This window comes from Dermochelys coriacea, chromosome 11 (genome assembly GCF_009764565.3).
Source record: "Dermochelys coriacea isolate rDerCor1 chromosome 11, rDerCor1.pri.v4, whole genome shotgun sequence".
NCBI lineage: Eukaryota > Metazoa > Chordata > Testudines > Dermochelyidae > Dermochelys > Dermochelys coriacea.
This window is the reverse complement of record NC_050078.2, coordinates 18,173,556-18,198,369: the sequence shown is the minus strand read 5'-3', so window position 1 is coordinate 18,198,369 and position 24,814 is coordinate 18,173,556. Positions and strand designations below refer to the sequence as shown.

General features: G+C 44.7%; 1 protein-coding gene across 4 annotated transcripts in view; it reads right to left on the bottom strand.

Moving 5' to 3' along the window:
- The window catches only part of MGAT5 (alpha-1,6-mannosylglycoprotein 6-beta-N-acetylglucosaminyltransferase), a 251,743-nt gene extending 231,065 nt beyond the window's left edge, over positions 1–20,678 (bottom strand). Inside the window, exons 1-4 of one of the 4 annotated variants that reach the window (XM_043505032.1) lie at positions 20,391–20,565; positions 10,399–10,443; positions 2,083–2,185; positions 1,512–1,628 (exon numbers count right to left, since the gene is read on the bottom strand). The gene's annotated coding sequence lies outside the window, so the exon portion shown is untranslated. Of the gene's footprint in view, positions 1–1,511; positions 1,629–2,082; positions 2,186–10,398; positions 10,444–20,390 lie in introns of all 4 variants that reach the window. The other 3 variants (XM_043505030.1, XM_043505031.1, XM_043505033.1) reach the window with 3 other exon arrangements.
- Between the last annotated feature and the right edge of the window lie 4,136 nt (positions 20,679–24,814).

Here is a 24,814-nt window from a genome sequence, read left to right as displayed (position 1 = left end):
ATTTTTTAGGTAACCAACTTTGATCTTGCATCCAACAAAGTGGGTATTCACCCACGAAAGCTTATATGTCTGTTAGTCTATAAGGTGCCACAGGACTCTGCAACTTTGATCTCTACACTTACTACTTATAATCACTTAAATTTTTCTGTAATTAATAAATCTTTTATATTTTACCTAAAACAGTGCATTTTGGTTGAATTGCATGGAAAATCTCAGATCAGCTTCCAAAGGCTATGTGTGTCCGCTCCACATCAAGAGAGGGCAGACTGGGTAATGAACTTGCACTACTCAAGCTTCTTGACCAGGGCAAGATGGTATATTCTGGGGGTGCAAGGCTGGGGAGCTGAGGGGAATTGGCTGAAGCTTCCCTATGGTTTGTTCATGAGTGGCTGGAAGAAGCATTCATGTAACTAAGTTGGATGTGTCCCTTCCTGTGGATATCTGTGTAAGTGCAATACCTGACAGAGGTTTGTAGCTTGTCACAGCATCACAGTATGAGAGGGTACCACAGGTTGGTGGGACAGAGGGCTCAGTAGTCCCACAGTTCAGGTTGCATCTGGGGAACGCTGTCATAATAACTGCATTCAAAAAAGAACTGGATAAGTTCATGGAGGATAGGTCCATCAGTGGCTATTAACCAAGATGATCAGGGATGCAACCTCATGCTTGGGATGACCCTAAGCCTCTCCCAGAAGCTAGGAGTGGAAGTTGGGGGTGAATCAATCCCTAACTGCTCTGTTCTTTACATTCCCCCATAAGCTCTGATATGGGCCTCTGTCGGAGGCAGGATGCTAGGAATGATGGGCCATGGTCTTACCAAGTATAGCAGCTCTTATGTGTTATGGTCTTATGCTCTTTATTCATTCCAGAACATTGAGGGATGTCTGTGCATGGCTTCAAATTTATCAGATAGCTACTAGCTGTAGATATAAGAAATGTAAACCGTGCCCAGGATCCAAGGCAGCTCCTTGACAGGAATCTCAGCACCCTCTCATTTCCCAACACCGGAGGGGGTGTGAGTAGGTGTGGAAAGTGGGGGGGAAGGGGGGAAGGGAGTTGATGACCTCTTAACTGTGCTTTCGCTTAGTGGCAGGGCCCATTTTCGTTCTTATCTGAGGACAGTAGGTTTAATTCTCTGGCTAACAGGTAAACTTTCCAAGTTCTATATAGATTCATGGATAAACATGAGTGGATGGCTGTATGAACACCGGGCAGGCATAAGAAACAGGGAGGAGAGAAGTTTGAAGAGAAGTAGGGGAAAAACTAAGAAATTTCAGAGGGCGAGGTAGAAAGGAAGAATCTATCTAGAACTCAGGAGATCTGGATTTGATACGGAGGTCTGCCACAGACTTTCCGTGTGACCTCAGGCCATCAAGACCTTGTGCCTCAATCCCTAATTTTTAGGGGCAGAACAACACTTATTTTCTCCCAATATTTGTCTGTCTTGTCTATTTTGACTGTAAACTCTTTGGGGGCAGGGACTGTTTCATACTAGGTGTATGTACACCTACCTCAATAAGGAACCATTCGGAGAGATGCTACCGTAGTAGTAGTAGTAGAAGAGAGTGGTGATGAGAAAAGAAATCAACATTGAAGACAATTCCTGAAAACATGCACCACGATCTAGTCTAGGAGAAAAGAAAATGTGGAGTGAAGCCAGGAAGTGAAAGCCCAAAACCATGCAATACGTATAGTTGCTAGAATAGGATTCAACTAATAAATTATTGGAAGAACTTCAATGTCATTTTTCAACAATACTTTTTTGCATTATTCAAGCTCTATAGTACATCAAATACTATTTGACAAGCATATTTGATGAATTCTGGCAAAGTTCTAATAATGTATTTGACAAATATTTGTTCTGCTCTGTCATTATCCAGTAGAAAACTGAACGTTATACACAGTATACAATAAACAGTGCAAAAAACTGATACGCGTTTATATTGCAGGGGGTTTGGCCACACAATTTACATCCTGACTAACTGGCTTAGTTCTCATATTAGAAGGCACTGGAGAAATTGTTTAAGTCCTGTAAGTTTCCAATGCCAGAAAGATTTGCCAGAATAACTTCAACTTACTTACCATGCTGCATTTTAAGCTGTATCATCAATCTTTTTAATGAAGTGCCAAATCTGAAGTTATTTCAAGAACAAGGTGGGTGGTAGCTTTAAAAATATTCTGTAGCCTATGAAAGGACAGGAGCATGCGTACATAAGAGTATCTTTCTTGTGTAATGCATTTCACTTTATTGATTTTAACAATTGGTATTATTCATATAGTGTCATATGCGCACTAGACACTTATAGGACAAGAGAAGGATTTTAAATAATTTTTAAAAGATACACAGAAAAGACAAAATAATCCGTATCAATAGTATGTGTATTTAGTCACATTGGTCTTTTTCCATAAAGGCCCATAAGCAATTATATAAATAGGGATCACTTTACCCACCAATGAACAGACTTGTCAGATGGAACATGAACTCTGTTTAACAATATGCAGCAACGTTACTCCGCTGTCTAGCACAGGTAGTGCAGAGGAATGCTGCATCAAACTGAAACCAAATCTAGGGGTGCAGAATCTAATTACTTAAACTGGAGTTTGGCTAGGATCACAAGAACTAATGCCCCTTCTTGTGGAAAAGTGCCATGAGACCTCAGTTTTTATTTTCATCTCAACAATGCATCACACAACACAATATAAACGTTACACGGTAAAATTAGGAGACAAAAGGATGCGACAAACCCTTTAGGCTTCCAATCAGCATTTTGCACGAGGATGAGAAATGTTGATTCAAGTTGTAGCTTTCATGGAACAGCTGAATGTAGGGTTATGTCTACGCTCATGGTAGCGTGTAGACAGGTACAGGCACTGCACATGTAGCTACATGCTGCAATGAAAAGGCAGGCTGAATCCACGCTTGTCACTGAGGTATGTAGCTCCACATGGCAGTGAAAAGTTTTGACAATGGGGAGGTGCAGGGTGCAGGCTCTGGGAGGGAGTTTGGGTGCAGGGTGGGGCTCCAGGCTGGAGTGCATGAGGGAGTACAGGATTCTGGCTCTGGGAGGGGATCAGGGCTGGGGTTTGGGGTTCAGGAGGGGATTTGGGGTGGAGGGGGGGCATGGGTGCTGGCTCCGGGAGGCCGCTCAGGGCTGGGGTGCTCGCTTCCGCCAGGCAGCTGTTACTTCCAGCAGCTCCTGGTCAGTGGGTGCAGCGAGGCTAAGGCAGGCTCCCTGCCTAACCCGGCCCCACACCGCTCCTGGAAGGGGCAAAGTGCCCCTGCGGCCCCTGGGGAGGGGGGTAGAGAGTATGTGGCTAGCATGCTGCCCCTCTCTGCAAGCACCGCCCCCACAGCTCTCATGGCCAACAGGAGCTGTGGGGGCGGTGCTTGCAGGCAGGAGCAGCATGTAGAGGGAGACCTCTGACCCCCCCCCCCCGCCTCCCAGGCCATAGGGCTGCACTGGCCACTTCCAGGAGCGGCATAGGGCCAGGGTACGGAGTCTGCCTTAGTGGCAGCCATGCTGCACCACCAGAGATAGCGATCTCCTAGAGTGAGATCCTCTAGGATCAATCAGTCAATTGTGATTGACCAGTTGGTGACCACTGCCCTCGCCTAAGCCCTGCCTCACAATCTACACTGCTGTTTACACCTGTGGTAGCTGGGCATGCCGCATCTGTACTCTATATGCCACCACAAGTGTAAATGTCCCTTGGGAATGCCGTAGCACGAAGGAGCAACAAAAGAAAGCCCCAAACCATGCTTCATTCTGAAGCGACCCAATTAGCCAACACAGGAACCACAATGGTTAAATCTGAAGAGATTTATTACCAACAATTCTGGTTCAGAATGACAATGGCCATGAACTTAATGCTGAGGGAAGGCATAAAACTTAGAACTTCTTTAAGACTGAGCAGACTGCAGAAACCCCACACCCTGGGTGTAGGAAAGAAAAATACACTCATGCTTCATTTTCAACTATAAAAAGAATTCATTCTCTGGGTAACTTTTCTTTGAGACATGCAAAATGTAAGCTTTATGTAGACTAACTGCCCTGTATATTTTAATTACAGTGATATTTTTCCAAGTATGGCTCTCTATAACAGGATCACTGTTTTGTTCATTCAAAGGGCTCTCTGTTTTCTCTATTCTAGACATCCCACCACATATGACAGTATCTTGGTATGTAAGAAGGCACTCTTGGAAACTTTTAAAGTAGTTTAATCAATACTAGCATTTTGCTGTAACATTACACTGTGTGTAAACTACCGGAGTGGTGGAGCACCTATGATGCTAGGAAATTAATCAAGCCACAGGACTTCAGCAGAAACTTGACAGATGCTAAATTTATCCCTTTTCTCTCCTAGTCACTTACTGCCCTCAATAAAAAGCCCCAAAAGACCTGGGACTCATTGTGCTAAATGCTGCACAAAGAAGGCAGAGATAGCCATGGGCCAAGCCCAGTGCTTAATTTGTAATGAAAGAGGTGCCAGAGCTCAAGCCATTAGGTGCTGGGGCTCAAGCAACTTTTTTTTACATTCATAACTGATGCAGCAAGCCCAGAGGTGCCAGGGCTATGAACTGCCAAGCCTGGAGGTGTCAAGGCTCAGCCCTGGCACAAATTAAGCACTGTTGAAACCCCAAAGAATGTAAGTAAATGAGTGTGCAGTTATTTACATCACTGAATTTAACCCATTACACTGGAATGCTTGTTACACTATCCTATCTATATTCTGCAATGGGGCATCTTTTACTGTAGGCCACTGGCTTGAATTCAGTCAGATGGCTGTTCAATGGTCAGTGTTAATGAGTTGGTGATTTCAGCCCAGTTCCCAGTGTACTGGTGGAAACTTCCCAGAATCTCCACCTCAGCTAGTACTAACTGGTACTTTGCAAAGAGTCCAAGGACTAAATGGACTGTCTCAGCCACTTTCTCACCTCCATAAGTAGTCCCACACCAAGTCTGGGTGAAAACACAAGAAGGTTGAGAGGAAGCTAGAACTACCATTGTCTAATTTTCTCCGTATCAGGTATGGTAAAGTTGATGGGGATATCGATCCGGAAACACTTTCAAGCAATAAATATTCGTACTTTTGAAAAGATTCAAGCAAAAGTAGTTGGCAATAAACAATTATTATCTTTGAATGGAAGTCAATACAATTTTCTCTAGCAGAGATTTCAAAATATTAAGGTCTATTTAACTGTCTCCTTCCCCATTTTAGTCAGAGACCTCTGATCAAACACGTTGCCATGAACATATACCACTAATTCGGATTTGTGTCCTACAGTATTAACACAGATTTCTGAAGCTCTCTTTTTTACTTGTTTAGTTATTTCATCTCCCTGCCAAGCCAGTGAAAAAAGCAGAGGAAATTTTTCAACAGCAATTAGAGATTACAGCACTAGCTGCAGGAAGCATTTCCTTACCAACATAAAATACATCATCAAAACTGAAAAAGGAGTAAGGTTATGAAAGCGACAAGAGCAAGGATAGTCAATGAAACATTCGATGAGACTATACATTTTAAATACTAAATTACACAAATCAATAGATTACCAATCTGAAATATTAAAGCAACTGGTGATCATTAAAAACCTAATGGCCTGCAAAATCTGCTATTCAAAACTAAAGCCATTTGTGAATAAAATGAGTACTGAAAATATTTAAAAACAAATGTTTACGCAAAGTAAGGATGAGAGAGACCTGTAACCCCAATCCATACCCCTAATTTCCCACTCCATGTCCCCAAATTTCTAAAAAATGATAAATTTCCATCCATGTTAGAGCCTTTCATACCAGTACTGAAACTGGAGAGAATTTTTCCACCCACAGAGATCATAACTTCTTAATTGTAGATTTACAATGAAAACCCTAATTGATCTACAACTATAACGGCATAGCAAATTTTGTGATAATTTACCCACTGACTTCTACAAGACAAAAATAACTGTCATGCACTCTGAAGGTGTTATTTGATTTAAATTCCATCTTTATTAAATTTTAAGAAATGACAAAAGAAATATTACCCAGGTAGGCATAAGAAGTATTCTGCATATACTGCATTACTGCGTATAAAGACTGTGTCTAGAACTCATTTATTGATTTATAGAAATAAATTCAGCTGGTATTTGGCAGAGAACAGTGGCTATTATTCAAACCTATGAAGAGTACAATTGATAAAAATTTGTATTAAAATATGCATGTAACTAATCAGTATAACACAATTACAAGCTTATAATACTTCAAATTTGTCCATCAAGAATCTTATCTATAACAATCACATAAAATTAAGCCAGATATTTGAGATGCAGAATACACTAAAAATCAACTGTTAGAAATGCTGTTTCGCATTTCTATCCTATACATACTGTTTTCAAACTGTTAGCGGCTGTGGTGTTAACATAATTTAGATAGACTAATTAAACCTAAAAGAAAGCAAATACACTGAGTAGCTTTTTTGTGACCGTCAATATCAGTTAAGTGGGATTCCATAAGTACAGGAAGAGATACAGGGACTGAAATATCTATTTTTTGCAGTTACATTACTGCGTATAAAGACTATAAAGTCCTTGATATAAGAAATCATAAGGCATGTACATGATCATAGCCAAATTGGAATAAAATGGCTCTAAGCATTGAACAGATGTGCATTCTGTTCTATGCAGCATGAAGCATAAATTGTACAGTTTAACTGCCAAATTACATGTGTATTTCCTGTACAGGATGCTCCACACCCTTTCCTGTACTACCAGATCAAAGGAAACACACCCATCTCTTTCACAAAATGTTGGTATAATAGAATCATAGGACTGGAAGGGACATCGAGAGGCCATCTAGTCCAGTCCCCTGCACTCATGGCAGGACTAAGTATTATCTAGACCATCCCTGACAGGTGTTTGTATAAGCTGCTCTTAAAAATCTCCAATGATGGAGATTCCATGACCTCCCTAGTCAATTTATTCCAGTGCTTAACCAGGGACAGCAGGTTTGTATAATTTTTGGTGGTGCCCAGAACGGGTCCAAATCCTGTCCCCACTCCCCCACCTAAGACTCTGGGAGGGAGTTTGGGTGTGGGCTCTGGGCTGGGGCAGAGGGGTGGGGTGGGGCGGGGCGGGGCGCAGGAGCAGGGGACGGGCTCTGGGAGGAAGTTAGGGTGCAGGCTGTGGACTGGGGCAGGCAGTTGGGTTGCGGGAGCGGGGGTGGGCTCTGGGAGAGAGAGTTGGGTGTGAGGAGCAGGCTCTGGGAGGGAGTTGGGAAGCAGGAGGGGGTGCAGGGGGCATGCCGTTTGGGTGCAGGCTCTGGGCTGGGGCAGGGAGTTGGGATGCAGGAGTGGGAAGAGGGCTCTGGGAGGGATTTTGGGTATGTTGGGTCTAGGCTGGGGATTGGGGTGCGGGAGAGGGTGAGGGGTGCAGCCCTTACCTTGGGCAGCTCCCAAAAGCGACCCGCACCCCCTCTGGCAGCAGCTCCTTGGTGGGGAGCTGAAGGGGTCTCCGGGTGCTGCTACCTGGAGGCACCTGCCCCAGCAGCTCCTATTGGGCACAGTTCACAGAGTCAGCATTCAGGGTTGGGGCAGCGTGTGGCAACACCACCTCACCCATGCCCCACCAGGGGCTGCAGGGACGTGCCTGCAGCTTCCAGAAGTGGAGTGGGCGGGCAGGAAGTCGCCTTAGCCCCATTGCGCTGCTGGTGGTGGCCATGGGGGCCCCGGGCCCTTTTAAGTTGCCCAGGGCATGCAGGCAGGGCCGGGAGGGACACCCCGGGGGAGGTACGTGCAGGCAGTAGCGGAGGAGAGACTCGGCCCCGAACTTTGGTGGAGCCGGGCCCCTGTGCTCTCATATTCGTTGAGACCGCGCACTAAGAGCCCATACAACTCACTGCCCCTGTTCTTAACCATCCAGATAGTTAGGAAGTTTTTCCTAATGTCCAACCTAAACCACATTTGCTGCAATTTAAGCCGATTGCTCCTTATCCTAGTCTCAGAGGTTAAGGAGAATAATTTTTCTCCCTCCTCCTTTCAAGGACATTTTATGTACTTGAAAACTGGTCTCATGTCCCCTTCTCAGTCTTCTCTTCTATAATAAGAAGAATGAGTAAGAATTTTTACATGAAAGCAACTCTCAGATTCTAAGGTCAGAAGGGACCATCTATTCTGACCTTCTGCACAAGAGAGGTCTGAGAATTTCACTAATTACCCCAGCATTGAGCCCAATAACTTGTGTTTGGCTAAACCATCTTCCAACAAGACATCCAGTCTTAAATGAAGACATCAAGAGATGTCACTATTTCCCTGGGTGGTTTGTTCCAATGTTCACTATTAAAAACTTGTGCCTTATTTCTAACTTGAAATTGGCTGGTTTTAACTTCCAGACATTGCTTCTTGTTATGCCTGGACTGAAGATCCCTTAGAACCCAGTATTTTCTTCCTGTGAAGACACTTGCACGCTAATCAAATCACCTCTCAGCCTTCTGTTTGATGAGCTTGTCTTTCACAAGAAAGCATTTTCTGCAGCCCTACAATAATTTCTGTGGCTTTTCTCTGCACCCTCTCCAATTTTTCAACATCCTTTTTAAAACATAGACACCAGAACTATATGCAGTATTCTAGACAGTGTCACCAATGGTGTATAGAAGTAAAGTCACCTCCCTATTCATGCTCACTACCTGCCTGTTTATACATCCAAGGATCCCACTGGGCCCTTTTGCCACAGCACTGAACTAGGAGCTCATGTTCATCTGCTTATCCACCAGCACTCCTAAATCCTTTTCAGTGTCACTAATTTCCACGATACAGTCCCCCATCCTTTAAGTGTACTCTGTACCTAGATGTATCACCTTGCATTTGGCTATATTAAAATACACTTTGCTCAAATGGGCCCCGCTAACCAACTGTCCAGATGGCTCTGTATGATTCCTTATTTTTTTACCACTCTAGCAATCATTGTGTCATCTGCAAATTTTATCATCAGAGATTTTACGTTTACTTCTAGATTATTAAAAAGTATATTGAACGCAGTATAAGAATAATAATATTCAGCTCAATTGTAACTGAAGAGTTATTTCTAGGGTTCCTACATTTTGTAATGAAAGACTGAAATCTGATCTATTATGACATTCGTTTTCTTACGTATCTATCTAGACTGAGTATAATCTTTTGCCTGCAGGGACTCAGAATAAAACCATGCTTCACAAATGAGAACTATATACTAGAATATTGTCATTTAATTTATATTAATTCTGTAACTTGTTCAACTGTAGCAATATTTTGTTTTATCTGTCCAAAACAGGAAAAAAAAAAAAAAACAATGACTTGGTGAATGTTAATATTGGAAGTTGCACTGATAATATTAAAAAAGTAGAAATGTCATTCTAAATAAAACCATGAAGAAAATAGTTCAGCAAAGCAAGGAACCACCAGATTAGATTGCTTGTCCAATAAAGCAGATTCTATGGCTAAACAAATATAACCAGTTTTAAGACAATATAATATCATCTATCCAATGGCTTGCACCAGTTCAAATCAATATTAAATCCTATCTTCAGTTAAACCAGTGCAATTCTGTGCATAGACAAGAAGCACAATTTTCAGAACCACCCAACTCCCATTTTCAAATGTGACTTTCACACTAAGGCCTGATCTACACTAAAATATTAGGTCAACCCAGCTATGTAGCTCAGGGGTATAAAGAAACCCACACTCCTGAGTGATATAGTTAAGCCAACCTAACTCCTGGTATAGGTCAACAAAAGAATTCTTCCATCGATCTAGCTACCACTTCTCAGGGAGGTGGATAACCTACACTGATGGGAAAAACCCTTGTCAGGTTAGGTAATGTCTGCACTAAAGTGCTATTGCATCACAGCTGTAGCAGCGTTTCAAGTGTATGCAAGTCCTTAGGCTTCTAAGTCCTCCTGACTTTCAATGATACTTCTCATTTTTGAAAAGGTGTAGGCTGCTAAGCAGGGTGACCAGATATCAAGTGTGAAAAATCAGGATGGGAAGTAGGGGGTGGTAATAGGCGCCTATATAAGAAAAAGCCACAAATAGCGGGACTATCCCTATAAAATCAGGGCATCTGGTCACCCTAAGCTACTTAGGATCCTCTGAAATTGTTACTCCAGGCCCATATATCAGATTATGTTTCTATCTGACTAGATTGGCAAATCCAGTTTGGGGCACCCTATTTTTACAGAAAATGTATTTAATGTTACAGATTATTTTAAAAGCATGATGTAAAAGGAAAATGAATAGAGAACAAGAAGCTTAAAGGAACACAATCCCATTATTTTGCAAGTTTCCAGGGAATCTTCCAAAACAGTTTCAAGGGACACTAGAGTTTCATTACATATGCCACTTTAAAACATTTTCTACATAATTACTGAAAGAGTAAGTGACACCTACTGTGAGATATTTGACTCCGTTAGAATGCTGACACACAGGAAATACCTAAAAAAGGACAAGGAACCAGTGGTTAAAAGGCAACGTTTCAGATTTTAACAATTTTTCAAGCCAGAAACTGAAATAAAAATAAATAAGTATCAAGAACTGCTTTAAGTGAGGAGTTAATAGTGTTGTCAGCATACAGAATTTCTTTAATTTTTACATACTGGACAGGCAAGCCATAAACTGCTGATCTGTTTCATGAGACTATTGCTAAGGGCTCTAAAACAAAAATGTGTGAAAGGAGGACATCAGTAATATTTTTGCAGAAGCGTTTGCATATAGTAATGAAATTTCATTTGATCAATTTAGGTTCAAAAACTAAACCACGTAAGGCAGTCAAAAGAGACCAGCTACATGGGAAAAAAAGCTTTTTTCCACATCAAGCAAAAGCAATGCCACAGGGGAAGATATGTTCAGAATTAGGTTATGTAAGGCTCTCGTGTTCAGAGCTACAGTATATTTGCCTTTAATAAATCCATACTTAGTTGTTCAAGAGTTTGAGGGAGAATGCTTTCTAACTTAAGGGCAAAAGTTTCAGCAAAAGAAACCTCTGAATTCACTTTAATAAGGGAACTACCGGTATGTATATTACTACCTTAGTCAAATAGATGCATCCGATGAAGTGAGCTGTAGCTCACAAAAGTTTATGCTCAAATAAATTTGTTAGTCTCCAAGGTGCCACAAGTACTCCTTTTCTTTCAGTCAAATAGGTTTGTGTCAAATTTACTTGTCAGTTATCATAGGTTCATTGAGGGTGGGGGGGGAGGTTATTTTGTTTTACTTGCTTTTTATTTAATGCACAGAGAGTTTTCAGTTTAGGACACAAGGGCTTACTATACAAGTCTGAAATATTTTCATAGTAAAGCCACCAGACTCCAGGTGCCTCTCCGGATTTGAAAATAAGTATGTCTGCTTGTATATCTTTTTCAGAAAGGGGCTAATTCAGCCGGTAGTTCGTCAAGGATTTTGAAATTAAGTAACTGAAAAGAGACACAGAGGTCATTCTGTTTCTTTTTCAGAAAAGGAACTACAGTATTTATCATGTTTCAGAGTAGCAGCCATGTTAGTCTGTATTCGCAAAAAGAAAAGGAGTACTTGTGGCACCTTGGAGACTAAAATGTATTTGAGCATAAGCTTTCGTGAGCTATAGCTCACTTCATCCCATCAGGTATGTTGGAATTAAATGAGAAAGGAAAGGTCATTTTGAGATTAAAGAATGAAAGAAAGTGTCAAGACAGGCAACATCCACATGATGGATAAGACTTTTGAGGATCAGATAGTACTTTTAAATAGATTCTGATTTTTGGCTTTCAAGTATTAGCTTTCGGAAAGCTTATGCTCAAATACATTTGTTAGTCTCTAAGGTGCCACAAGTACTCCTTTTCTTTTTACTCTTAGGTCTGTAATCGAGTGATCTGAGAGATTGAAGTGTTCTCCGACTGGTTTTTGAATGTTGTATTTCTTGACATCTGATTTGTGTCCATTTATTCTTTTACGTAGAGACAAAGTTGGGAGGTACAGCCAATATGGAAGAGGACCGATCATACAATAAGATCTGGATGACCTTGTAAAATGCAGCAACAGAAATGGGATGAAATTTAACAGTGGAAAGTGCAAGGGCATGCATTTAGAAGTTTTGCCATAAACAGGAGGTGTATCAGTAGGAAGTGAGAGAGGAGGAGAAACACCTGGTTCTATTGGTTGATTACAGGATAAACTATGAACCATCAATGTGATGCAGCCATGAAAAAGGCTAATGCAGTCCTAGGAGGCATCAGGCGAGGTAGTTCCAGTAGAAACAGGGAAGTGTCAGCACAATTATACAAGGCACTGGTGAGATCTCATCTGGAATACTGTATGCAATTCTGGTCTCCCATGTTTAAGACTAATTCAAACTGGAATAGATGCAGACAAGGGCTACTAGGATGATTCAAGGAATGGAAAACCTGCCTTTTGAGAGGAGGCTCAAAGAGCTTGAATTGCTTATCCTAACCAAAAGAAAGCGATAGGGAGATATGACTGCTCTCTATAAATACGTTAGAGGTATATATACCATGGAGGGAGAGGAGTTATTTAACTTAAGCACCAACGTTGAGACAAGAACAAATGGTTATGAACTGGACATCAACAAGTTTAGGTTTGACATTAGACAAAGGTTTCTAACCATCAGAGGAGTGAAGTTCTGGAACAACCTTCCAAAGGAAGCAGTGGGGCGAAAAAACCTAACTGGCTTCAAGAATGAGATTGATAAGTTTATGGAGGGGATGATAGATGGGACTGCCTACAATGGCATGTGGCCCACTGGCGACTGCCAGTAGTAAAAATCCCCAACTGCTAGAGATGGGACACTAGATGTGGAGGGCTCTGAGTTACCTGCCAAATGATTATATTGTTGTATTGCAACTTTGGGGCAACATGTGGAGAAAAGTTACATACTACTCTCTTGGTATTAGAATGGGGTCAGGAGATAAATCAACCAAAAATTCTGCTGCTGCACATAAAGAAATCTGAGTCATTTAAAGAGAAACGTTTTCAAGATTTTAAGAAAATCAGTAGAGGCTCCTGAAATTGTGTATTTGCTCAGTTTCACCAAAGAGAAACATTAGGGTATCAAGAGAAAAAAAATGATCCCCAAAAGCAACAATTGTCTTATTATATACCCATTCACACATGCAGGTCACATGAATATCTACTTTGGCTATTATGATTTTCTTAGTCTCCTAAAATATGCCTCTGAAGATTCTACTTTACAAAACAAATTAAGGATTTTAGATAATCTGTCCTCAATGTTGCTAGTTCCTTATTCAGTATCAACAATCGATTTCTGGAAGTCCAATGACACTGATTTAATTCACATTAAGCATTCAATCACTGTCTCTACTTTCAATATTCTTTCAATCAAGCCTGAGAGAGCTGGCTCCCCCTCAGGCAGCAAAAAGGATTCATTTTCCAGAGACGAAGGGGTGAGCTTTACTTATTTAATCCTATTCTATCATACGGAAAGGGTTGTGGGGAGGATGTTCGAACACACACACGAATTTACTGCTGAAGAAGGAAGCCATGTGGGCAGCCCTGAAAACTAACTGCTTCATTTATTTCGGAAAGGTATAGCTCAGGATATGGCAGTGCAAGTTTCCCACATACCGGGGAAACTTCAGATAAGATTTGAGACAGTTCCCACAGCCCATTCATTCAATCTTCGGCCTTCCTGCTGAGACTGCCAATAATGGTTCCATCTGTGTTTTTGTGATAAATACAGTTGTTCACTAGGAACCAGAGACCCACCAAATTCACAAGCCACAACAGATAGTAACATCTCATTACCAACCTAGACTGGACTCATATCAATGACCTACAGGTAAATGGTTCAATTTACAATTACAAATACCAGGAATCATCTAGTCCTCCCCTATTTTTACCATAATGTTCAGTGACTTTTTGAAACAGAGACACTACTTTGAAAGTGATAAAAATGACAGTGCTTGCTGTGAAATGAGTTAGTCTCGGTTGATTTGCTAGCAAACAGGTGTCCACATACAAAAAACCATCAACTACCGCTCTTGCCAGACTCAGCAGAGACCACAGATTTGAATGTATACAGAAAATGAAATATCCTTCCACCAACAGAAAGAAATCCCTAAGTCAGGTTTCAGGTTCATTTTGGGTCAGCTGCCACTGCCTGTATTATACCTCTTCTGTGGATTGGCAAATTCAGCCCCAGGTTTTCAAGCTAGCAGCTTCCCAGAGTTCCAAATCCACGTATAAAAGGATGAAAAAAATGGAGTACATTACATGAGAAAGGGGGATGGGAATAATAGAGCCAACAAAATTCATCTTCAAGCCACACGTCCATGCTAGTTCTGCAGAGGTGAAGCACTTGGTAATCACTTACCTGGTTTGCACGTCCTTTTTTCTGTATTCAGGAACATGAACCACCCCGCTGCAACCACCCACAATACCTTAAGTATGCAGGTGACATCTTTCCCTGAAGTGGTCAGTATTGTGTGACATATCCTTAGGTACCCCCCGCTCATCCCTCTTCCAAAAAATAACCCCCCAAAAGCTCCCTTTTCCAGAGGTTTTTAGTGTTTTTCTCTCAGTATGACCACCCCCTCTTTTCTGAAAAATCACACTACAGTGGCTTTTGCACAATTTAGGTGTTTTTTGCATTTTAATTCTCTGTGCAGCAACATAAGTACTGCCTCAATGTTTGTTTGTTTGTTACTAGACAGGAGAAAGGGTAATTTATCAATAAACACAGGCACTAGCTTTACTACAGCAGTTTGTAGTATACTAAATCTATATGCATACACATTATACTAAATATTAGATAGAAAAATTGCATTAAAAGAGTGTTATGATTGCACAGAAACACTAAAAAACTGGGAAATGCCAGAATTAAGGCTGGCTGTGTAACCTTAATTCAGTCCCTTTACAGTCTTTAAGACATGATCAAACACTATTGCTTAAATACAGGTCACCCCCATTTCGTTCAGTGGACAGGATGAAACTGCTTGGGGATGAATCAGAGTCATGTAGTCAAAGAGGCTGTTGTCAACAGGACCCCTACATCATATGTCACAGAAGCTGGACGATGTGTAGTGAATGAGACAGGGGATTGCATCAAAAAACAGGACAGTCTCCTAGTTAAGAAAGTTGAATGCCACCTGTAAAACTGGAGCTCCTGTGTGATGCTGGGCAACTCATTTAAACCACAATGTTCACAGTTGGCCACTAACTATGTAGTCCTAGTTTTCTCGGTGTCCAGTGCGAGACAACTGGGGCCAGATTTGCAGGAATGCTGAGCACTCAGCAAGTTCCACTGAAGTGAATTGGAACTGTGCTCTGAACACAAATAACTACTCGCTCAGAGAATGAGGCTGGGGTCATGTGGGGGGAAAAATGGCATGTGATTATGTAATGAAGATTGTATCATAATGTATGTGCACAAGCGAGCCGAATTAAGGGTGCACAGTTATTTTCATTATAGAAAATGAGGCATTGTTCAAAAGGTTCTCTCCCCCTCCCCCCCTTGTTTTTTTCAATGAAAATTCCATCAGTGTTAATATGTAGGTTCTAGTCAGGCACTATCTTGCAAGTACTGAATACAGTCCCGTTAGTGACCAGGTTTTCCCCTTGCAGGCTGATGGGAGCAATTATGGTCAATGAACTTCAAAGTAGAAACCTTCTCAGTAGCCTTGACAACTCCATCTTTAGTTTATCATGTCAGAAATCCCTTTAGATAGGGATTTATTCCTGAGGCTGAAGTCATTCAAGTGTATATTACATCCAAAAAACTATGCTGAAAGAATTTTACGGTTGCAAAGTCAACTGCTCAGAAGTTAGGAAATGCCTCATTTTCTAAAATGAAAATAACTAACATTTTCCCTCAAATTTATTTCCACATCAGACTGCATATTACATGCATGTACATAAAGTACTTGCCAAAAAATAGTCAGAAAAACTCTAAAGTGTGCAGAAAAATAACCTTATTTGATCTATACCTGAAAGGTACAAATGCTCACTTTAGGCCTAATGTTGCATTCCCGGCATATTTAGCATTTCCATAGGTTTTAGTGGGAGATTTACGTGCACAAGAAATACAGAACCAGGAAAACAAAGGGTACTGTAATTTCCAATCTGCAACAAAATTAATTGCATCCATAGGAAAAAACACTAAACAGACCAAGGGAAAACAAAACTTGGCTAGCAAGGATCACAGCAATTTGAATGAACCTTTTAACAGTTTCACATCCTGAAATTTACATACTGCTCCAGTTTGGAGGAAAATGAAAGAAGTGCAAGACAAACCAAAACTCACCCCAATCCACAGTTGACCTGCTAGTTAATCTAAAAGACTTAAACAGCACAGTAAATCTTGTATCAAACCTGGTCTCTGTAACATAAGCATATCTCATCTTTTGCTATTGAAACATTTGTCCTCCCCATACTTTTTATTTGTCATCCTTTGCTGCCTTAGGTCTGAATTACTGTTAAGCTCCTTGTGGAAAGGACCCGTCTTTTCACATTTTTCGTAAAGCACCATCCATACATATAGCTGTTCAAAATGATTCTTTAGGTTTGTAACAAAACCCCAGTGAACTCTACCAGATTCGGGGCGTTTATTCCAAGATTTTCACACAGCTCCATTAAACGCTCTGTCCCCAACAGACTTGGCATGAACAATACTTTGCTCAACTGTACACCTGCTCTCAATAACACACTACAGTTAGGTCACTGGTCACTCAGGGGGGCTAGAGAATTACAGGGTGTTATATATGGTTAGTGTCATGAAGATAGCCTGCACAAGGAAGACTTTACAGCATTTACAGCCTTAGAAACACCTTAAAAATACTGCTTAGAAAGGCAAGAAGACCACAGCTTAGTAGCCAGCTGGTACAGACTGCAGGAGCAGAGGGCATGGCTGGCAGCACCTCTGAAGAATCCCCTGGATAATTGGGATGGCAGCATGTGGCCACTAGCCAACAGAGGTATGCAGTTCCTGGCAGAGAAAGGGGCTGGAACAGCTATAAGTTCCCAGCACAGACACAGTGGTTATAAGAGACAGCAGCTATCCCGCCGCACAGAGGCAAGGGTAGAGGAGAGAGGCTGGGGCTCCACCCCATCCACAAAGAGGCAAGGGGTGTCTGCCCCTCCATGCAGAGAGACAGGGGCTGAGAGTGAGTGAGCGAGTGAGGCACACGGGGGCAGGAGGCTGTGCATCAGCTGCGCAGCCCACACCCGCCACTTGGGGTAGTGTGCACATTCCCACCCCCGGTGCAGAACTGTGGGTGTATGTGTGTCCCAGCACAGGTGCAGTGGCTGTGTGTGTCCCCGACTCCCCCCAAGCACAGGAGCTGTGTGTATCATCCACCCCCGCTCCAGGCAAAGGGGCTTGTGTGTCTCCCTATCCCACACAGTGGCTATGCATGTATCCTGAACCCACCTGCCTTTCCCCTGCTGGGCGCGTAGGTGATGTGAGTCTACCCACTGCCATCCCGTCCCACCAATACGGGGGCACCGTGTGCACATGTCCTTCCCCCCAACACAGGGGCTCTGTGCGTCCGTGTCCATTTTCCCACTCCCCAGCAAAGGGGCTCCATGTGCGCATATGTCCGTGTCTTCCTACCCCCCCCAACACAGGGGCTCTGTGTGCACGTGTGTCCGGTCCGTCCCCACCACCAACACAGGGGCTCCATGTGCGCATGTGCCCGTGCTCACCTCCCACCCCCTGATGACACAGGGGCTCTGTGTGGCCCCCCCCCCACCAGCACAGGGGCTCCGTGTGTGCCTGTGTCTGTCCTCCCCAAGGCACAGGGGCTCCGTGTGTGCCTGAGTCCCAGTGTTCATCCCCCCCCAGCACAGGGGCGCCGTGTGTGTCCCAAGCTGTCGCCCCAGGCAAAGGGGCACCGTGTATGTGTCTGTGTGGCCCTGCTCCCTCCCAGGCGCTGTGTCCCGTGTCCCCTCCCCACCCCCAGGGGCTCTGTCTCCGTGCCCACCCCCAGGGGCTCTGTGCCCGTGTCATCTCTGTCCCCGTCCCCCCCGCCTCCGGGCACAGGGTGTGTGTGTGTAGCTCTCCTCAGTGCCAGGGGCTCTGTATGTGTGTGTGTATATATGTGTGTGTCTGTGTTCCCCACCCCCATCACAGAAGCTGTGTGCATGTCCGCATAGGCGCTGTGTGTGTGGTGTACTCCCCCCCCCCGGACAAGGGCGCTCTGTGTGTGTCCGATTCCCCCCACCCCCTCCAGCACAGGGGCGCTGTGTGTGTGTCCCAAGTCCCTCCTCCCCCCCCCCACAGGGGCGCTGTGTGTGTCTGAGTCCCCCGCCGCCCGGCACAGGGTGTGTGCGTGTGTGTGGGTACGAGTCCCGCCCGGCACAGGGTGTGTGGGTACGAGTCCCGCCCGGCACAGGGTGTGTGTGTGTGTGTGTGTATGAGTCCCGCCCGGCACAGGGTGTGTGTGTGTGTGTGTGTGTGTGTGTGTGTGTGTGTGTGTGTACGAGTCCCGCCCGGCACAGGGTGCGTGTGTGTGTACGAGTCCCGCCCGGCACAGGGTGCGTGTGTGTGTACGAGTCCCGCCCGGCACAGGGGGTGTGTGTGTGTACGAGTCCCGCCCGGCACAGGGGGTGTGTGTGTGTGTGTGTGTGTGTGTACGAGTCCCGCCCGGCACAGGGTGTGTGTGTGTGTGTGTGTATGAGTCCCGCCCGGCACAGGGTGTGTGTGTGTGTGTGTACGAGTCCCGCCCGGCACAGGGTGTGTGTGTGTGTGTGTGTGTGTGTACGAGTCCCGCCCGGCACAGGGTGTGTGTGTGTGTGTGTGTGTGTGTACGAGTCCCGCCCGGCACAGGGTGTGTGTGTGTGTGTGGGTACGAGTCCCGCCCGGCACAGGGTGTGTGGGTACGAGTCCCGCCCGGCACAGGGTGTGTGGGTACGAGTCCCGCCCGGCACAGGGTGTGTGGGTACGAGTCCCGCCCGGCACAGGGTGTGTGTGTGTGTGTGTGTATGAGTCCCGCCCGGCACAGGGTGTGTGTGTGTGTGTGTGTATGAGTCCCGCCCGGCACAGGGTGTGTGTGTGTGTATGAGTCCCGCCCGGCACAGGGTGTGTGTGTGTGTGTGTGTGTGTGTGTACGAGTCCCGCCTGGCACAGGGTGCGTGTGTGTGTACGAGTCCCGCCCGGCACAGGGGGTGTGTGTGTGTACGAGTCCCGCCCGGCACAGGGGGTGTGTGTGTGTATGAGTCCCGCCCGGCACAGGGTGTGTGTGTGTATGAGTCCCGCCCGGCACAGGGTGTGTGTGTGTGTGTGTGTGTGTGTGTACGAGTCCCGCCCGGCACAGGGTGTGTGTGTGTGTGTGTGTGTGTGTACGAGTCCCGCCCGGCACAGGGTGTGTGTGTGTGTGTGTGTGTGTGTGTACGAGTCCCGCCCGGCACAGGGTGTGTGTGTGTGTGTGTGTGTGTGTGTACGAGTCCCGCCCGGCACAGGGTGTGTGTGTGTGTGTGTACGTGTACGAGGTACGAGTCCCGCCCGGCACAGGGTGTGTGTGTGTGTACGTGTACGAGTCCCGCCCGGCACAGGGTGTGTGTGTGTGTGTGTGTGTGTGTGTACGAGTCCCGCCCGGCACAGGGTGTGTGTGTGTGTGTACGTGTACGAGGTACGAGTCCCGCCCGGCACAGGGTGTGTGTGTGTGTACGTGTACGAGTCCCGCCCGGCACAGGGTGTGTGTGTGTGTGTGTGTGTATCCCTCCCCCGCCACAGGGGCGCTGTGTGTCTGTGCCAGTGTCATGGGTCCCCCCAGCACAGGGGGCGGTGTGTGTGTATACATGAGTTCCGCCCGGCACAGTGTGTGTGTGTGTGTGTGTATCCCTCCCCCGCCACAGGGGCGCTGTGTGTGTGTGTGTACGAGTCCCGCCCGGCACAGGTGTGTATGTGTGTGTGTGTGTACACGAATCCCGCCCGGCACAGGTAGGTGTGTGTGTGTGTGTGTGTGTGTACACGAATCCCGCCCGGCACAGGGGGCGGTGTGTGTGCGTGTGTGTATCCCTCCCCCGGCACAGGGGCGCTGTGTGTGTGTACGAGTCCCGCCCGGCACAGGTGTGTGTGTGTGTGTGTGTGTATGTACACGAATCCCGCCCGGCACAGGGGGCGGTGTGTGTGCGTGTGTGTATCCCTCCCCCGGCACAGGGGCGCTGTGTGTGTGTGTGTGTGTGTGTGTGTGTGTGTGTGTGTACGAGTCCCGCCCGGCACAGGGGTGTGTGTGTGGACCCCTCCCCCGCCACAGGGGCGCTGTGTGTCTGTGCCAGTGCGGTGGGTCCCCCCGGCACAGGGGCGCTGCGTGTTGTGTTGTGTTGTGTTGTGTTGTGCCGTGCCCCCTCCCCCCAGCTGTCCGCAGGGAGCCGAGCTCGCCGCTCCCGCCCGCCCGGCCGGGGATGGGCAGGGACCCGCGCGCGCCGCTCACCTCCTTCCACGCTGGGCCGAGCCCATCGCCCATCGTCCGCCGCGGCCACCCGTGCGCTGCGGCGGGGAGCAGCTGCGGCGCCACAGCTGGGGCCGGCACCTGGGAGCGGCGAGCGAGGCGGCGGGGTCAGGCAGGCTGGCGAGCAGGGACCGTCTGCAAAGTGCACGCCCGGCCGGGAGCGCGCACCGCAAGGGAGTGTCTGCAAAGTGCACGCCCGGCCGGGAGCGCGCACCGCAAGGGAGTGTCTGCAAAGTGCACGCCCGGCCGGGAGCGCGCACCGCAAGGGAGCGTCTGCAAGCTGCTTGCTGCCCGTGCGGGAGCATAGACGACAAGGGAGCATCTGCAAACCACGCACCCCGCGCGCCGGGACCGGCAGACCGCAGGAGCAAGGGAGCTAGTTTTCCTGCGAGCCCCTCAGATCTTCTCAGATCTCGAGAGACAAGGTGAGGGAGTTAAGGAGGGGAAGGGATAGCTCGGTGGTTTGAGCATTGGCCTGCTAAACCCAGGGTTGTGAGTTCAATCCTTGAGGGGGCCATTTAGGGATCTGGGGCAAAAATTGGGGATGGTCCTGCTTTAGGCAGGGGGTTGGACTAGATGGCCTCTTGAGATTCTATGATCGTTTATGGGACCAACAGAGAACATCAAGTTTCCAACACAGCCAAAGATTGCTCGCAAACTGTGAGTGTAAATACTGTCAGGGAGAGTGCACAGCCATCAAGCCCAAGAAACGAACATCTGCAAAGTATCAGGCTGCCCAGAGGTCATGTACAATAACCTAGTCCAACTAGACATGGTCTATCAATTCCCAGATCAATAAAGGACTGTGTCCAAAAAGGGTGCAACTAGGACCCATCTGCAAATTCACTTCTCACCTTACCTTGCCTCAAATGCTCCCCATAACACATGTTGGCTCTGGGGATGCATACATGAGTAGGTTTGGCCCACTGGGATAATTGGAGGCCAATTCCTCAACTGGTGTAATCCACTGAAGCCGGGGAGAGGGTTGGCTCAGGGCACTCTACTGCTACCATGTTTCCCATCCTTCGGAGGCTCCCCAGCCTTTCATTAGCTGAAGCATCTCTTGCAATGTATTTGTGTCTTGGCAACTCCCAAATTCACTCAAGCCACCTTCCATCTTAGAATTTTAAGGCACTTACACTTTCCTGAGATGTAAAGATTACATTCTCCCTTTTACAGATGAGGTGCAAAGATGTGACATGACTTGCTCAAGTTCATACGCTGAATTGGTGTTTGCTCTCCCAATATCTTGGAATAGCCACAAGCCCCTCCTTGCCCCCTTTTTCTGTCTTCCTTTTCTCCTCTCCTTGCCAGTCTCTCCCCTCTTCTTTATTTTCTCCACCATTTTCTTCTTTTTTGGCCAGCCCTTGATCCTTTCTGCCTGCACAGGATGGAAGCAGTATCCCCTAGTGTTTGTTAGAAGAACCTACATGAGTACCTTGTTCCCTTGCTACAGCCATGAGTTATGAGTTATATTTCAGCTAGGGTGCATGATAGCAGGGCAAATTTTTGACTGTCACACTGGGGGAGGGATAGTTGGCAGATAAAGACTTACAACCACTATCTGCTAAAGGTATCACTTTAAATTCATTTGTGTTTGGAGCTGGAGATGTCTCCCAAAATGTGTGTGATAGTGGTTGGGACAAGATTTTGCCTGTGATAGTAATCGTGTCTTTTGTTTGCAGGATGTGGATTAATTACATCAGCTAACTTTTTCTAAACATTACACAGTGAAGAAATATTTACAACACAGTATATTTGTCTGATTTTTCATTTATTAAGTTGTTTATAAAATACTGTTTTAAAATTACTAAAGTGCCTAGTCTAAGCTGCAGTGTTTGTGGCCATTAGTGAAAAATGCTGTAGTATATTTTTATAAGGGAGGAAATGAATAAATTGTGCGTGGCTTGACAGACTCTATTTAATGCAGCCATTAGAGGAGTGTATGTTTTCCCAATCTGCATGCACTGTCTTAAGGGAAAGCAAATAGAAAATGAGTGACATCTGGTGGCCAATATCACTCAAATGGTTCATAGGAATCCTATGCCCTTTAATAAGGAGTCTAATGTAAAGTTTCTAATTCTGGTTAATAACTGTACAAGCTAACATAAGATTAAAAGAAGAATGTGTACAGTTTATAGTAAGTTCTGCACACTAAATTTCATACTCTTGTGTAGAGGTCTTCATGTATTATGAACTATCAGAAACTAACCACAGAAATTAAACAAAATTAAATCACATGTAAATGGATGTCTTTTTGATTACAATACAAAAAGTCTTTGCTAATATTTAATATTATCCAATATTTTTTCCAAGAGATAGAAAATTGTTGTTCACACAATGCATGCTGAAGGGCACTTGTTTATAATCACAAGCATCAGAGCCATCATCAACAATGATGCTGTCCGACATGGAGTTTTACATTTTATTGAGTATTATTCTGCGATCATGTGTTGCCAGTTGGAAAATCTCACTGAGATTTAATGAGAGGTTTGGGATTTGAAATTTTCCTAGGCATTCAGTGATCAAAGCCCTAGACTTCTTCCTGTGCAAAAGATGAATAGGCTTCTGAAAAGTTCCACAATGATTTGCACTGAGGCTCTCATGACAAAGAAACAAAATAGATAAAATGATATCTAAAACCCTTTGATTTTCTTTCATTTGTTATGCTAGTAAATTAGGAAGATCACATAAACTGGCTGACCCCAGATTAGTCACTTTTGTGGCAGAGGTGCATCCGATGAAGTGAGCTGTAGCTTACAAAAGCTTATGCTCAAATAAATTTGTTAGTCTCTAAGGTGCCACAAGTACTCCTTTTCTTTTTGCAAATACAGACTAACATAGCTGCTACTCTGAAACCTGTCAGATATTAAAATACCATTTCATCAAACTGCCCATAGCTGCTTAAAACAAAACTCCCAGTAAACCTGTTACAGAGGGGAAGGGAAGATCCAGTGGCCCCTTGTTTATACAATACAATTTATGAACCAGCTTTATCATCCATCAGTAGAAAATACATTACAATACAACTTCATACTGTAGAGTGTATATATTTCAAAATGTTTTACAAAGCTAAATAAAAGAATAAAGTAATAACAGAGAATTAACTAGGCAGATGAGAGCTGGGTGGGTTGCTCAGTCATTACCAAAATAGGGGAAAACTGGAGAGAGTGAGAAGGGAAGAGAGAAGATGAAGGTAGAAAGTTAGAGTCAAAGAGGGAGTTAAAGGATGAGGAGGGTTAAGGATGGGGAATGTTGCAGGGCAAGCTTCCCCTTTTATTTGTTTATTTTTTATTTGCATGTATAACAAACATTCAAATATAGATTTTTTATGGTGCTACATTCAGTAATTTCCAAGCATTTCTTAACCTTTGTTCTCTTGTTCCCTTGAGTTTCTTTGGCATATTCTTTCCTGTTCTATTGCTGGGAGCTTTCTGAAATTTAAATAAATTTCTGAATCAAATAATTTCAGATACAATTTGTCATTTCTTTACATTGTAATAATTTAAAAACAATGTAAAAACCTACACATAAATCTAAGACTGAGGAAATGGAAACATATAACTTCAATGGAATTACCTCAGTTTACACCAGCTGAGGATCTGGCCCAGTAAATGCAAGCAACAAGAATCTTATGTAGTGGCATAGTCACACATTAAAAGGTTCCATAAACTGGTGCTGTTTTTCTGGTTGATTATTTTTCTGCTCCCCTGAAGTTGCAGATACAGTCATGTCATTGATGGATCATAAAAAGTCCTCTGTGTCATGTCATCAAGGGATGGCATTTCTTTGCCAAGGTCAGCCTCAGGTTTGTGGTGGAGACAAGCAGACAGGATAACAGTGTCACATCTTCATTAACCTGCATGGGCTTATGGTGATGAAGTTCTGGCTCACTTAGCATAAAGGACAAGTACTTGCACATCTGTGGGCTAAGAGTAGATGCTGGAGCAGATATGGACTCTCTATGGTTACAATGAGATACTTGCATAGAATATCAGGGTTGGAAGGGACCTCAGGAGATCATCTAGTCCAACCCCCTGCTCAAAGCAGGACCAGTCCCCCAATTTTTGCCATAGAACCCTAAATGGCCCCCTCAAGGATTGAACTCACAACCCTGGGTTGTTAAATAGAATGGGCCTTCATCAGCTTTTCAAATCTAAGTGGCTTGATTCTCCATTTCGTCTTTTGTAATCATTAACTAATCAGAATGGTTTACACAAGGCAAGTACAAGTTTGCACAAGGCACAGTGTATTTTTAAATTTGAGTACAAACTAAAATTGCATTTTTATCATGAAACAAGATAACATTCACAACAGATTCGGACTAACAAATTTATTAGAGCATAAGCTTTCGTGAGCTACAGCTCACTTCATCGGATGCATTTGGTGGAAAAAACAGAGGAGAG